Raw genomic sequence first — 16,061 nt, 5'->3', positions numbered from 1 at the left:
TTTCTATTGCACTGAACTGTCTTCTATTTTCAAGTCATTGAAATAAATAAAATAAATCAGCTGATTAGGTTGATATCTTTCCTCTATTTATTGTATGCTGTTCTAGTTGTTTGATAGCCTATTTCATCTGCAACCCAGTCGACAAATGCCTATTGAAAATGTAAAATAAATAGTTTATAAAAAGCATACACAGTAAAATGGGATAATAAATAGAGGTAATTCTGGTGAAACAATGAATTAATGATGGGTTGTTATTGCTAAAAACATGACTTAAATGAATTTGAAATAGCAGAACCTTTACTGTGACAATTACGATTTGGGACTTTTATTTTGAAACCGGCTGTGGCTTCCCTTGGAGCCGTTCACTTCAGTCGTTCGTCTGCCGAGCCAGTCGAGTTTTCTTTGGAGCTAGAAACAATCAAAAGAAAATATTTCGTTTTTTATGAAGTTTAAGTTTCCTTTTGGAGTACGGAGCGTCCAGCTCTGTGAATGATGTAAGTTTTGAAGACTAGAGGCTTCCTTTCATCGAGTATTTGTTTTGTTTCAATTCGCCTTATTCACCCGGAACTTTCTAAAGACGTTGAGGGGTACACTTCAGGGATACACCCGGCGGCACACCAGCTGTTTGGCGCCTCACTGCTGTGTGCCCAAATGTAGTCCTACGTCCTCAAAGAGAAACAAATCCTACCGTGGACAGACTTTCCACCGTTTCGCCAAAGAGCAGGCACTTCGGCGTGAATGAATTTATCACATCAAGAGGGATCCTGGTCCATATTTCAAGGTAAGATGCATAATTATGTCCAATCATACGCATTAGCTAGCACAAATAAGCTAGCTCGCCAAACTTGTCATGACTCATGTAGCATAATGAAGCCTAATTTAAAAAAAAAATATGAATGTGTAATTACACAACGCTACATAAGTGGAGCAATTACCTCAAATAATCTTTCACTTGGTGATACAAGCATCAAATTTGGTTCAGAGGTGCTCCAGACCCTACCCTTTCAGAAAAGGTCGCTATCCAGGTGAAAAAACAAAATGGCGGCCATTTTCCAAGATGGCCGCCAATTGAACTGCTTTTAAATGGCTTTTATGTATATGTTGATTGACTCAGAGTTCTCAACGGGTCGGGTCAGCCCGACAAACCCGACGGGCCCCTTGGGTTCCGGCCGGGTTCGGGTCGAAAATATAAGCATATGGCTAGGGTCGGTTCGGTCCGCGGGCTCAATCTTTTCCGCCCAGTGAAAAAAAAAAATCAGTTCTGCTGTTTACCGTGAATCATGGCGAATTTCCCCTTGATGGGTCAGTAAAGCTAGGCCTATCTATCTAAATATATGTAGGCCTGCGTAACGAAGGTCTGGCTGGCTGCTGCATGCAACGTTGCGCGCAATTACGCAATTACAATTGCGCAAACGAATAAAAACGGGAAAAAATCTTAGATGCAATTTTAACGATATTGAGTCCCATGTCAGCTCATGGAACCATACTTTTGTTTCTTAATACAAGGGACGGTTGGCAATCCAATGGCTATTTTAAACAACAGCCATAGTAGCCTATTAAATAGCCTAATGTAATGACAACAACCAATATTTTTAGTTTGATCGCTAACTTTATGCTTAGTAGTCTCAGCAAATGCAGTGCATGGAAATTATGCTTATGAGGTGAAACGAAGCCGAAGCGGTCTTCTACTACATATGGAAAGGACAGTGGCTTTCCAATTAGGCTATCCTTTCCCCGTATTCACACAACGTTGGCATATGCGTATTAAACGTTAAATCCACGCTTTGTTGGCGACTTTGTTGCATATAATTTGGCTAATCCGCATGTGCTGTTGCGATATGCCACTTCACTATTTAAATGGCTCGTGCACCGATGGTAAGCGAGCGGCAGCGAAGACGGCGATTTTTCCGGTAGACTTGACTTTTCACACTGACTGTCTGCTCGCGCTACGGTCTGGTTGAAAATCCCCCCAGCCAATGTTTTATTTGGAGCGTGTAGGCCCTGTTTGAATGAAATATCACATTGTCTTTGCTGTTTTCGTGCTGTTTTCGACTTGTAAGCAACTGTCGGGAAGGAAAGGCGCGCACACACATGGGAGCGCTCGCCAGCCGAGGAAGATCTCATCCTCTCACCTAGGCTATCTGTCTTTTTTGCTACATGGCTTATCCATGCATCAACCGTAGCCCAGGTGCCACTAGAAATTAGTAGGCTATGTCCAAAACCTTGTGTGCCGACCAAAATTTGATGAAACTTTTAAACAATGTTTGGCACAGCCAGGCTTTCCATCTCATCCGTGCATATGAACAAACAAGGAGGGAGGGGCAACTTCACGTAGCCTACATTTAATCAGACACTCGGGATGGAAATGTAGTAAGCCTACATTTAGAAGTCAAAACAAAAGGTGGATAGATTGTTGTTGCCGTGAAGCATGAGGCGGTTATTGAAATCGCGCTGTGGATGATTCTGCTTAAATAGCAAAAAAGTTTCCCCATTTTATATTATGTTTCTATTGTGGAAAATATCTTTTCACTAGGTTTTTAAGTGGGTTATGCAATTTACTGCACATAAGTGCCCTTAAAGACCCACCACAACCCGTCATTCTCCATAGGATAACGTGGGGAAACTCGACCCCCGACTTCGGGCCTCGGGCCGGGTTCGGTTAGATAATTCCAGTGATGTGTCGGGTAACATCGGGCTCGGGCTTTAAAGGCTCAGTTATGCTTCCTACTTGTGCCACAGAGTGAGCTTGACGCAGCCATGATGCAGTTAATTCTTGTTTATGCCCTGTTTTGAAGCACGGTCTGCGCGATGTCATTCCACGCTGAAACTGCCTTCAATACAAAGAGTAAACTAGACGTGTCGGTTGTTTTTTAGCATCACAGACTCGACGAGAATGAAAATGAAACATTAAATCTTTATATCACGTGCATGTTTGATCGCACTGGCAGCCACAGTAGTAGTTTGGAACAAAGAAGTGGCTCATTTGTCGAGGACGAAGCGGAATGTTTCCTCGACCTCGGAACCACTGTTCAACTGTCCAAATAACTTCAGCGTTGTCACTTGCAAGCGCATGTGTTGTCGTTGGTTCGTGTAAATAAATCAAACAACAAAGCACGGTCAACTTATTTAATGAAGAGCTCACAGTCCGTAGACCGACGAAGGTTAGAACAAGGAAGTAGCGCTTGTTCTCGACTCGAGGACAGAGCAGGCTGGTCGAGAGGACCAATCAGAGACCTATTTTCGCCCTTTCACGCCGTCGCTCCCTGCGTCGAGACACAATTTTGGGGAGGTGCTCCAGAGTACCTGCGTGATGGGGGGGGCTTCACTACGTTAACTGCGCGGCTCACTGCATCATGATGCAGTGACGCTGATCTCGAGGCATAAACGACCCTTAAGAGCCATGGGCCGGGTAGGGTCGGGTTGACATTTTCAGGCCCGTTGAGAACTCTAGATTGACTGATCATATTTTAAATATTTATGTATGGAAATATATTATGTTGAGCATGGCAAATTCAATTACACACTCAAAAAAACCGAAAATATTGGAAATTATAGTATTTTCATAATTACATGTAAATAAACTAACACTCACTGAATGATTCTAAATATTACAAAAACAGTATGCCTATAATGATTACATGTTTGTTGTTTTGGGTTTGTTGTTTTGGTAGGAAAACTCTCTGCACATGTTGGATTAGCTCTGTTTAGTCATCACATTTGCAGGAACAGTTGAGGCTAAAGCAATAGCATTTGCATCTTCCTCGGCAGTCAGTCTTGCATCCACATTTTGTCAGTTGCTGGCAACTCTCCGCAATTACAGGAAGCTTTGACCAGAGAACTTTCCAGGTCTCACCATCTTTTTGCCACCCCCATTTGGCAGGGCTTTCAATTTGCATTTTGCAAGGGTTATACAATACCCTTACAGAGATATAAAGTGCAAGACTGGGCAACAGCAGGCATCCATAGAACATGTATTAAGAAGAGGTATTGTTGTACATATTCAGTTATGTCCTATTGTGACGATTCTGACATGGTGATAGTAGCATTGTGAAATAATAATAAATATAAAGTAAGCAATTGTAATGTGCAATATTTACAACTAGTTGGTATCCAGTACAGTCATTAAGTAACAGGCATGAAGCAGCAGCAATATGTGTGTGCATGTTTGTGTGTGCTTTTGAGTTAGTTCAGTGTGTGTGTGTGTGTGTGTGTGTGTGTGTGTGTGTGTGTGTTTTGAGCTAGTGCAAGTAGAATGTGCAATCACAATTCAGTGTTGAGGGGGGGCTATCAGTGATTGGAGGGCAGGTTAAGAGGTGTATGAAGGTCTTTGCCAGCATGGTGGTACGGGAGCGGAGGCACCTGTACCTCTTTCCAGAGGGCAGGAGACTGAACAGTTTGTGTGCAGGGCGACCTATGTCCTTGGTGATCATCAGTGCTTTTCGGGTGAGGCGAGTGGTGTAAATGTTCTGCAGGGAGGGGAGTGGCGCTCCAATGATCTTCTACGCTGTGTTCACAATGTGCTGGAGTGTCTTCCTGTTTTGCTCTGTGCAACCTCCTCTCCACACTGTGATGCAGCTGGTCAGGATGCTCTTGATGGTTCCTCTGTAGAATGCTGTCATGATGGAGGGTGTAGCACTTGCCTTCTTCAGTTTGCGCAAGAAGTAGAGGCGCTGTTGGGCCTTCTTCGCCAGTGATGATGTCTTTGTGGTCCAAGAGAGGTCGTCACTGATGTGCACTCCAAGGAATTTTGTGGTAACAGTTGTTTTTGGCCCCTCTGAAAGTTGACAACAATCTACTTGGTCTTGTTGACATTCAGTAGGAGGTTGTTGTCCTTGCACCATCTGACCAGCAAGTCTACTCCTTCTCTGTAGTGAGTCTCGTCACCCATAGTGATGAGGTCCCCCAGTGTTATATCGTACGCAGACTTCATCAGATGGTTAGTGCAATGGGTTGTTGTGCAGTCATGTGTCAGCAGCGTGAACAGCAGGGGGCTAAGCACACAACCTTGCTTGGCCCCCGTGCTCAGGGTCAGGGTGCTTGAGGTGTTGTTCCAGACATGTACTGCAGTTCAATGGATTTTTAGCAGACATCTTGTGTAATACGGTTAAAGGCCGAGGGGCTATCCTTTTACCACCCAACCGTACAAAATATCAAAGCACATTGAGATATGGCAAGGTTCAGTCATCTTCTGCCCAGCCGGGCTCCGCCCTACTGGTGACAGCTACACACAGTAGGGCCAGGAGCTTGCTCAATCCCGCTACAGCGGGATCTCCACCCACTTTGTCTGGAACCAATCAACTGAGCATTTTCAACCGTCCTGGGTAGAGGCAGTGACATGGTTTATGCAGAGACGTTCTATTGGGCTAAGAAATGTTTGGTTTAAACTTCGCCACAGCCCTCAACCAGTAGCAAGCCGAGGGAGGCGGGTTAACCAGGCCATGGAAACAAAGTTCGCCCTGTATGGAAACGCTAATCGTTATAGTCCTGGTCAGACCAGAATCGCGGTATGTGATCTGAAGTCTATGAAAATCCGGCAACTTCTGCCCTACACCCAGCCCGATCATTCATCCCGTGTCATTTAAGTCCCGTGCGATCTGTACACCATCCGGGTAACTGAAGCCCCGTTACCCTTGGCTCAGGTCTCCCGCGCTGGCACATCCTGTCAATTCAGGTGCGGCTCTCTAACTAAATTTCTAACTACACTATCTACATTTCTAGTTAAGCTATATAGAGGGTCTTATTAGATAGCATATGGGAGACTATAAATACTAACAACTAAAGTGAGTATACTACTAAAAGAGTTAGTAAACTACAACTACAGCTATTGTACCACAAGCCGACACTGATCCCCATGCTGAGTCTCACAGCAGTGATGTCACCAGTGTTTCCTGGTTGTGCTATAACATCACTCTAATGCAGAATGTAAACAAAATTGTTTTTACGACATTGTATTCCAACACTGATGGCAAGGTTAGTATGTATTAATGAATACCTGCTATCGGACAGCTGTATGTCATAAATATGCATTTTCAGTCATGTAAGGCCTGCCATTTTGAAACGTGGTGGCCATTTTCTGATGAAATATTGATACTATTAAGTTGTCCTGGTCAGAATTCATACATTTTAATATTTCCATCACTCAGATGTCTTGATTACTTGGCATTTTAACACGAAAACAGCTTTTTTCACCTTTAATGAGGCGGCCATCTTGAAAAATGGCCTCCATCTTGTTTTTTCACCTGGATAGCGACCTTTTCTGGGAGAGTAGGCCCTGGAGAACCCGTGTACCTGATTTGGTGCTTGTATCACCAAGTGAAAGATTCTTATGGAATATTGACTTAATAAGCCCTACTATTATATGGTATTTCCAGATCGCTATTTCAAAATTGTGCTTTCAATTTTGTGTTAAGCGATCCGATGGCTTACCAGATGTGTTACCAGAACCAGTAGCATACTTGTGCCAAAATGAAGTTGTTTTGCTAACGAACTAAAATACATGCTGGTATTTATGTTTACAGATCAACGCTGAGACCGAGGTTTGATCTGAGCACGTTGAGAAGCAATGCTTTGTTAAGGTCACCCGTGGTATGACAACGCTAATAAAGGATGCTGTGCCTGCCAACTTTGTTCGCCTGGACTTCAGAGAAGCCAAAGAGGAGAATCATCATTCGCATACCGTGGTTAGTTTGTTCAGTCATAATTCAACTGGCATGTGTTAACCAAGCCTCTTTACAAACAACAAAAAAACTGATAATAGTTTGCGATGGAATACATTTTTCTTTAGACAAAAAACTTTAATGCATGTGCTGGAGATATATTTGTTTGCATTGATCATGTACTCCTGAGTCATGAGCCAATGATTTCAAACTGTGATGTCATTACATTGCATTACATTTCACTTAGCTGACACTTTCATTTTATTCAAAGCGACTTAGTTATTATATGTCAGGGTATTGTTTACAGTCCCTGGAGTAATGTGGGTTTAGGTGCCTTTTCAAGGGCACTTCAGCCATGGAGATGTAGGGAGCGGTCAGAGGGATTCGAACCTGCAACCCCCAGATTGAAAGACCAATTCTCTTATCACTAGGCCACGGCTGCCTCACCACTAGGCCACGGCTGCCCTGTGTATGTTATGACTCTCCTGTCCTTTGTGTTTCTTTTTCAGTATGGATTCCATGGAGTATTCCATCGAGTATTTCTTTTGTTTCAATCGTCTCGGTAAGGCAACTTGTCTATTTTTCCCCATACTGTTGTAACCTTAGTCTTATATTGTCTATCACTGCCAAATACTTCAGGTGAAACCTGCAATTTGTATTTTGTTTTGTTAATACTTAAGTTTGATGTTGGCTGGTTGAAATGAGTTCGGAGTAAGCAGACTGTATTTCACATGCTGTGATCACACACCCATTGCGTGCAAGGCGTAATTCTCTAGGCCTATACATGGGTTCTAAATGTTGTTTATAACCTGACTGCGCGAACCTAGCTGTGCACAACTCCACCTCTGATTGTTGGAAACCGCTATCTCACATGTTTGGCTGCCAGTGTCTCGCCCCTCCTCATAACATTGTGTTGAACACTGTACGGGCCCATGTATAATTGCAAGGTTACCTCAATTTCAGTACACTATGTTGTTATTTCATAGTATTCACCCCGTTTACTTGATAATGGTTATTTAACTGAATGGTATGCAATGCAGTAGGAACAAAGTGTTTGCAGGTTTGCAGTTTGCATAGCTTTTCTTTTGAGAAGATTGATTTTAAATGTTGCACAACTTTAAGTTTAAACTGATGATATTTGATAGGAATTCAACATTGTCCTGGGTGTGTAGCTTACGGCTGTAACTGCTATGATGCTTTTCTGTTATGCTGCTCTACAGCCTAGGCTACATGATGTGTCTGTCCCTATCAAATAAACCAAACTTAACTGATGACATATGTTCACATAGGTGAAGTTTTTGAGCTGGATCTGGATTCTGCTGAGGATTCGTCGACTACTAGATGGCGAGCCACCCACTCATTCGAATGTGATTCGGTTCTACATTGCGCATGGCATATTTGGTAGGATTGTGGCCTGCTCGTGTCACATCACTGACTATGACTGACTTCAACGCCTTGAACTGAACTGCTTGAAAGGAGCTATTTTTCTTTTTGAACAACTTAAAGGAACTCTCTACATCGTCTCTTTTGAGGATTTAAAGGGCTATTTCCAATTTTTGAAGGACAATTCAAATTTCTTTTTTTTTTTTAAATGTTCAAACCTTTTTTGGGGGGGGGGGGTAATTGTAAATATTTAAACTTTTCAATCTCTTACTTGTGATGTTTTTATTTCATTTTGTTAATGCCCATTTTATTATTTTTCCCTATATCCTATGTTTGTATTTAAGAATGTCATTCTTCATTAGGGTTGCATACAATATTTTCTATGGATACATGATTATTTATAATGATAAATACATAATAATTATTATTATTATTTATGCAAGATGGACATTTGACACGAACATTATGGTTTTCCCCGTTCATTTTGCTTTTGATATCCTTTCCTTTTTGTTTTGGACTGTTTCAATTCACGGGACGTCACTTTTGTCCTCCAAAGGACATTTTTGGAGTGAAGCGGCCAACTCTCTTGAATTACTGCTCTTGTCGGCTTGCGCTCGCCTCTGTGGATCTAATAAGGACATAAAAGGACAGAAACTTAATGTTTTGTGTTAAGGCTACATTTTTATGTTAGAAATTATTTTTGTTTTGTAAGGGAATTTGATCTGGGAAATGTGTGTTGTGACCCTGGCAAGTTCTCTGTTTTGTAGCGTGCTGGGGTTTTTGATTTGACATGCTCTAATATAAATGGTGAAAATGTTGTAGAAACATATTGTATGTTGTCTTTTAATTGGTATCTTTTTCACTCTACCCAAAGCCTAGTGTCACATTCTGTAGCCCATTGATCCTGGCCTACCATTGACGTGTACCATACTCAGTAGTGGGTAACAACAGTTTAACATCATTGATAATTCTTTTCTCTCTTTCTAACAGTGTGAAAATGTATTTCTTGAGACCAAGTGAAAATCATTTGTACTGTGATCATTTCTAGTGACACTGTCCAATTTCTGGAAATAGGCTCATATTACACATCCCCTTGAGTTAAATTATTGAGTTTTACCTTTCTCCTCCTGTATGTTCAACCGTTCTAGTATGGCAGTGCAAAATTTTATCTCCATGCTAGCAGTTAACATTGAGTCCTATGAGACCAGCTGGCGGCTAGCTGGTCTCAGAACTCAATGTTAACTGCTAGCTTGGAGATAAAATTTGCACTGCCTTACTCAGAGAACGACAAGAAGTACAGGTAAAACAAAAAATAAGGGAAAGGTAAAACTCAATAACTTGACTCAAGGGGAGGTGTAATATGAGCTTATGTCCAAAAATGGGACAGTATCACTTTAATGTTACATACTAACTAATCTCAACCAACTTCACCATAAGGTTCCCCATTCTGAATGTTAAATATTAGTTATATATTAATTAAGCTCAACCAACTTCACCATAAGGTTCCCCATACTGAATTTTAAACATTAGTTATATATTAATTAAGCTCAACCAACTTCACCATAAGGTTCCCCATACTGAATTTTAAACATTAGTTATATATTAATTAAGCTCAACCAACTTCACCATAAGGTTCCCCATACTGAATTTTAAACATTAGTAAAGCTCAACCAACTTCACAATAAGGTTCTCAATGCAGAATTTTAAACATTAGTTATACATTAATAAAGCTCAACCAACTTCACCATAAGGTTCCCCATACTGAATTTTAAACATTAGTAATACATTAATAAATACTATACATAATTATTATTAAATGATTTATAAGTAATTAACAATAGTTTAGTTAATATTAACACTTAAAAAACATTTAATTACAATGTATTAATGATTAAATAATAAGTACTTAGTTAATATTGAACTATAAATTGTAAACTACAACTAATAATTATAATATATTAAGTAATAATTAGTTAACAGTTTATAAGTCACTTGTTATGCTTAAGTTACTGTTGATATGTTAGTTAATTAATCATAAAAGTATTTTTAATAATATATTAAGTAACTTATAATTATGTTCTATTAAGTGTTACAGAAGGACTAATAAATATATTTTAAAACTTTGTAAGTGTTAAGTATACACCTATAAATGTATAGTAAACCTTTAGTTAACTAATAGTTAACTGTTTGCTAACTGTTTGCTAACTGTTTATTAACTGTTTATAGCGGAAGGTTATTGTAAAGTGCTACCTCAAACTCTGCATTAAGCACCCCGACATACCAGCAAATTATACCAACAAACATTCAACTTAGCTTCTCTTTTCATCAGTTTTAAACTGGGGGCAGAACACTCCCCGTCTGGCATTACTGATGCCAATACTAAACTTAGCTTTACACCTAAGCAGTTTTTTTTTTTTTTTTTTTTTTTTTAACCAGTCACTCTAGGAGAAGGTGGTGTCAGAAATGGGCAGCAGGTAAATCTTCCACGTGCCTTGAGATGTCGTCCACCACTTTTCTGCTGCAAGCCGCTGTTCTGGCTGTATTGGAGTGGGTGGGCGTGAAGAGCGGGTGGTGAAAGGTGCCTGGGAGGGCCAGGTAGTAAGGCATGGCAGCGATGGACTGAGAAAGGTCTGCTGCTGCTGCTGCTGCTGCTGCTGCCGCTGCGTTATTATGGCAGCACTGTGGGAGGACAAGGCCACCGGTGACTCTACTGAGCCGCTGCGTTATTATGGCAGCACTGTAGGAGGACATGGCCACCAGTGACTCTACTGACTACCAAGGCAGGTAGCATATACAAAAATGGCCTGGTGAGGTGGCCACCAGGTTACCTGTAGATCTGGGAGGCTGACTCTAGGAAGATGGTGTCTGGGGGGTTGGTGTCTAGGAGGCTGGCTCTAGGAGGTTGGTGTCTGGGAGGTTGGTGTCTGGGAGGCTGGTGTCTGGGAGGCTGGTGTCTGGGTGTTTGGTGTCTGGGAGGTTGCCCTGGGAGGCTGGTGTCTGGGAGGCTGGTGTCTGGGTGGCTGCCCTGGGAGGCTGGTGTCTGGGAGGCTGGTGTCGAGGCTGGTGTCTGGGTGGCTGCCCTGGGAGGCTGGTGTCTGGGAGGCTGGTGTCGTGGCTGGTGTCTGGGAGGCTGGTGTCGAGGCTGGTGCCTGGGAAGCTGCCCTGGGAGGCTGGTGTCTGGGAGGCTGGTGTCTGGGAGGCTGCCCTGGGAGGCTGGTGTCTGGGAGGCTGGTGTCGAGGCTGGTGTCTGGGAGGCTGGTGTCTGGTTGGCTGGTGTCAAAGCTGGTGTCTGGGAGGCTGGTGTCGAGGCTACTCTGGGAGGCTGGTGTCTGGGAGGCTGGTGTCGAGGCTGCTCTGGGAGGCTGGTGTCGAGGCTGCTCTGGGAGGCTGGTGTCGAGGCTGCTCTGGGAGGCTGGTGTCGAGGATGCTCTGGGAGGCTGTGATGTGTGAGCACAGTGTCCATACCTGTGCTCCCCGCCGTGGCTCAGTCTCTCTTTACAGCAGATGGTGGCAAGGAATGAGGTAGGATGGACACCCATCCTGGAGAATGTGAGTTCGGAAGGTTGTCACTTCCAGGGGGGGGCTGGTTGGCCGTGCTTCTGCACCAGGTGGGGCTGAAGACGGAGGTGGTGTCTGAGAGGTCTCGGGATGCATGGCTGAGCAGTGTCTGTCACTCTCACACTCACCACATTTCAGTGCTGCTTGGCAGTCCTTGGCAAGGTGGTTGGGGGCACAGCATCTGTAACAGCGCTTGTGTTCTTTTAGAATGTCCTTCCGTTCATGCAGTGTTTTCGTCCTGAATGACCTACAATTTTCTACTGAATGGCTTTTCTTGTGCACAGGGCAGTATTGAGCTGGGTCAGTGTCTGTAGCGCCTGTGATGTCTGTCTCACCGGTGGCGGACATGTCCGTCTTCTGCACAGATATGTACGTCTTCTCGCCTCTGCTGTTGTTCGACACAGTGAAATTTGGGTCATTGCGGGCCTTTGCCTCGCGTTCCATGAAGCCGACGAAGAATGAGAAGGGAGGAAAAGATCCTCTGTGCTGCTCTTTGAAGCGGGAGCCTGTGGTGAGCCACTTTTCCTGCAAGCTAGGAGGCAGCTTCTCTACAATGGGTTTTACCCCACGAGGCGTGTCGAGGTAAGCCAGCCCGGGAAGGTAGCCGTCATTCTTAGCTGCTAGCAGCTCCATAAGAAGGTCACTAAGCTCTCTCAGCTTCACATTGTCTCTGACTGACAGTCGGGGAAAGTTGTCTAGCCTTTCGAACAGTGCATTCTCCATCATTTCTGGTGTACCATAGCATTCTTGCAGTCTCTGCCAGGACAAACAGAGGGCAGCTCTGGGGTTAGTGACATGAACAGCACGAATCCTCTTCACATGTTCCGATGACTCTTTGCCCAGCCACTTCGCAAGGAGGTCTAACTCTTCACTGTATGTAAGCCCCAAGCCCTGTGTTGCATTGAAGAAAGATGACTGCCATGCTCTGAAATTCTCTGCTGAGTCGTCAAATTTAGTAAGGCCCGTGGTCACTAACTCTCTGCGCGCCAGGAACTTGGCAAAGTCGATCATGGGTGGAGAGTCATGCTGAACAGGAGGATGCTGATTGTGTGTGGCGATGGCAGTGTGACTGTGTGGCGGCTTTACCTCTATAGCTTCAGGTGCTGGCTGAAATGAAGGGCTGTTCACTGTGTACTGTGTTTCGTGGTGATCTGGAAAAACAGGGGGCTGTGCGCTGATCTGTAGTTGATGTGTCGGTCGTCTGAATTCTCTAACTAGGGGTTTTTCCTCCACAGCTTCAGGTGCTTGCTGAAATGGAGGGCTGTTCACCAGGTACTGGGTTTCATGGTAATGCGGTGAGGCTGGAGACTGTAAGCTGATGAACTGTGGCTCGTGTGCTGGTGGTGTGAATACTCTGAGTGGGGGGTTTACCACAGCTCCAGGTACTGGCTGAAATGGAGAACTGTTCACCAGGTACTGGATTTCGTGGTGACGTGCTGAGGCTGGAGATTGTATGCTGGTGAACTGAGACTCGTGTAATGGTGGTCTGAAGTCTCTGAGTGGGGGCTTCACCTCTACAGCTCCAGGCACTGGCTGAAATGGAGGACTGTTCACCAGGTACCGGGTTTCGTGGTGATGAGGTGAGGCTGGACACTGTATGCTGAAGAAAGTTGGCTCCTGTGCTGGTGGTGTGAAGACTCTGACTGGGGGGTTTACCTCTACAGCTCCAGGTACTGACTGACATGGAGGACTGTTCGACGTGTGTTGCGTTTCATGGTGATGTGGTAAGGCAGAAGACTGTACGCTGACCTGTGACTGGTGTTCCACATACTCTTCAGTGCGCTGCTGGATCGCTTGTCGAGTAACCATACCAGTTAGGCTCTGTACATCTTCATTCTCTATGGCAACAGCTGCTTCCCACACCTCAGCTTCGACCCGCGCTGCCTCTGCATCCCTTTCATACTCCAATGCCTCCAAATCTGCTTCTAATGCTGCCCTTTGTAGATCCAGCTTGGCTCTCTCCTTTTTCAATTCAACCTGTCGCTTGGCGTAAGATGCCTTGGTGAGCGCTGCCTCGGCTGTGGCTCTAGCTTTGGCAGCCTCCATGACAGAAACTCTTGAAGAGGACGAGCGCCTCGAGCTGGCTCTTGAGTGGACCGATGGAGGTGGAGACGAGGGGCGTGACGACGGCATACTGGAGTTCTAATACTATCCGTTGCTCCTTGCTAGTTGTCTTTTCACTGTTCTGTCCTTATCTGAGTGTTAGCACAGCAGTGGAGCGTACACAGACTTGACAGGCAGCTAAACTCGTTTTTCTTCCAACGTGGTATTTATTTGGTCGAAAACAACGTGTGAAACTGTAAACAAACAATCAAAACCACTTATTAGGCGTCTGCCTAAACCATAGGGCACTACACTGTAACAACAATTGTGCTAGCAAGCCATCTACACGAGAAAATATTATGAAACGTTACTTATCCTACTTCAACACGCTACAATAGATTAAACAAATATTCACGCTATCATAAAATTGTAATATCAAGCGATGATGAGAACAGAATAAGAAGGTATGCGTTGTTATAAATATGAGACGAACGTCAGCATCATAACGGTTAGCTAAATTAGGTTACGATGACACAGAGAAAAGCACCCATAAAGTTCACTAACGTTGACACAATCAATACGAACAGGTAGGTATTATAATCTTAAAAAACACTTACAGACATTGCTGCCTTAGAGAGGACATTAGTACTCCGGTACACCGTGTAATGAAGTTACCGGTATTATCTTCGGCATTCATTAAGTTACGTGTTGTTTCTTCACAACATTTCCATTCATTCCCAAGAGTTTACAACTGCTGCCATAGAAACGGGCACACGCAACCAGGACCCCACGTCAAAATAAGAGCATGAAACTCTGCACCCCGACATACCAGCAAATTATACCAACAAACATTCAACTTAGCTTCTCTTTTCATCAGTTTTAAACTGGGGGCAGAACAATAACAATAGACTCCACTTTCACTACTCCAACTGAAAATATAGCTTAATTATATTGCACATGTAATTTCTAAGATTGCTTTATAAAACATATCACATTTCATGTGAAGCTGCATAACATTAAAATTATAACGGAGGACAGAGAAGATGTTTTCATGGGTGCATAGGTTCCCAACCCATGCGCTAGTACATCTATGCCACCATCTGCCCCATCTACACATAGTAACCAGGGATCTCACTACCATCATATTATCCTCCCGCCACCACACACACACACACACACACACACACACACACACACACACACACACACACACACACACACACACACACACACACACACACACACACACACACACACACACACACACACACACACACACACACAGCACTGTACACACGCACACGCACACACACAAACACAAACACACACACACACAACACACACACACACACACACAGTACCGTACTCTCTCTCTCTCTCTCTCTCTCTCTCTCTCTCTCTCTCTCTCTCTCTCTCTCTCTCTCTCTCTCTCTCTCTCTCTCTCTCTCTCTCGCTCACACACACACACAAACTGTTTATGCATATACTGTGTGCTCTGACATAGCCTACACCATAAAATATATATGCTACACTATTTCCACTTCAGGAGAACGTTAAACACAAACTTAAGCGTTCAGTACGTGCTGCTCTGGAGTTAGTGGTCTATAATTTGCATTCGATTTGACACAGTGTGTTGTGTTGTGTGGGAGTGTGTGTGTGTGTGTGTGTGTGTGTGTGTGTGTGTGTGTGTGTGTGTGTACAGTGCTGTGTTTGTGTGTGATTTGACACGGTGTGTTGTGTTGTGTTGTGTGGGAGTCCTATCAACAGATGCGCTCCGGAATCGCCTCATTTAAAGTTGCTTTGCGCATAGTAATTGTCAAGATGTTGTGCTGTACATTGTAGATGAGCAAACGTGTGTGTGTGTGTGTGTGTGTGTGTGTGTGTGTGTGTGTGTGTGTGTGTGTGTGTGTGTGTGTGCGTGCGTGCGTGTGTGTGCAGGGAAGCCGACAGAAGGGGACAAAGGGGTCAGATGTCCCAGCTGAGACGGGGCCCAGAATTGGGGCTTCATTACATTATATTTATTAGGTAAGGGGCCTTTTCATATGTCTTTGTCCTGGGCCTGGCCAAAGCTGTCAGCGGCCCTGTGTGTGTGTGTGTGTGTGTGTGTGTGTGTGTGTGTGTGTGTGTGTGTGTGTGTGTGTGTGTGTGTGTGTGTGTGTGTGTGTGTGTGTGTGTGTGTTTGTAAGTGAGAGGAGTCTCATTATTTACATCCATAACTAAAGGTTACAGCTTTACCAACCGTGTGTGCATTTATGACTTAGTGTGTGGAAAGAAACAAGTTTGTGAGTAATTAAACACACACAAGCTCATCAACAGACAACCGTTGCACTCGTTGCACATTCAACACCTGTTCTGTTTTTCCACAATCAAAGCGCCTGTAACTCAGAGCGTCTGTGCAGACTGTGTCCCCAAACCACGCAA

The 16,061-nt window shown here is 43.9% G+C and overlaps 1 long non-coding RNA gene across 1 annotated transcript; it reads left to right on the top strand.

The window, feature by feature from the left end:
• Window positions 1-406: 406 nt before the first annotated feature.
• Window positions 407-7,220, top strand: LOC134460207 (uncharacterized). The gene is made up of 3 exons (XR_010037018.1): window positions 407-781; window positions 6,519-6,680; window positions 7,166-7,220. It is a non-coding gene; the product is annotated as an uncharacterized LOC134460207 (long non-coding RNA).
• Window positions 7,221-16,061: the final 8,841 nt, after the last annotated feature.

This window comes from Engraulis encrasicolus, chromosome 2 (assembly GCF_034702125.1).
Source record: "Engraulis encrasicolus isolate BLACKSEA-1 chromosome 2, IST_EnEncr_1.0, whole genome shotgun sequence".
Lineage (NCBI taxonomy): Eukaryota > Metazoa > Chordata > Actinopteri > Clupeiformes > Engraulidae > Engraulis > Engraulis encrasicolus.
The sequence above is the reverse complement of the archived record's forward strand: the minus strand, read 5'-3'. Positions and strand labels throughout refer to the sequence as shown.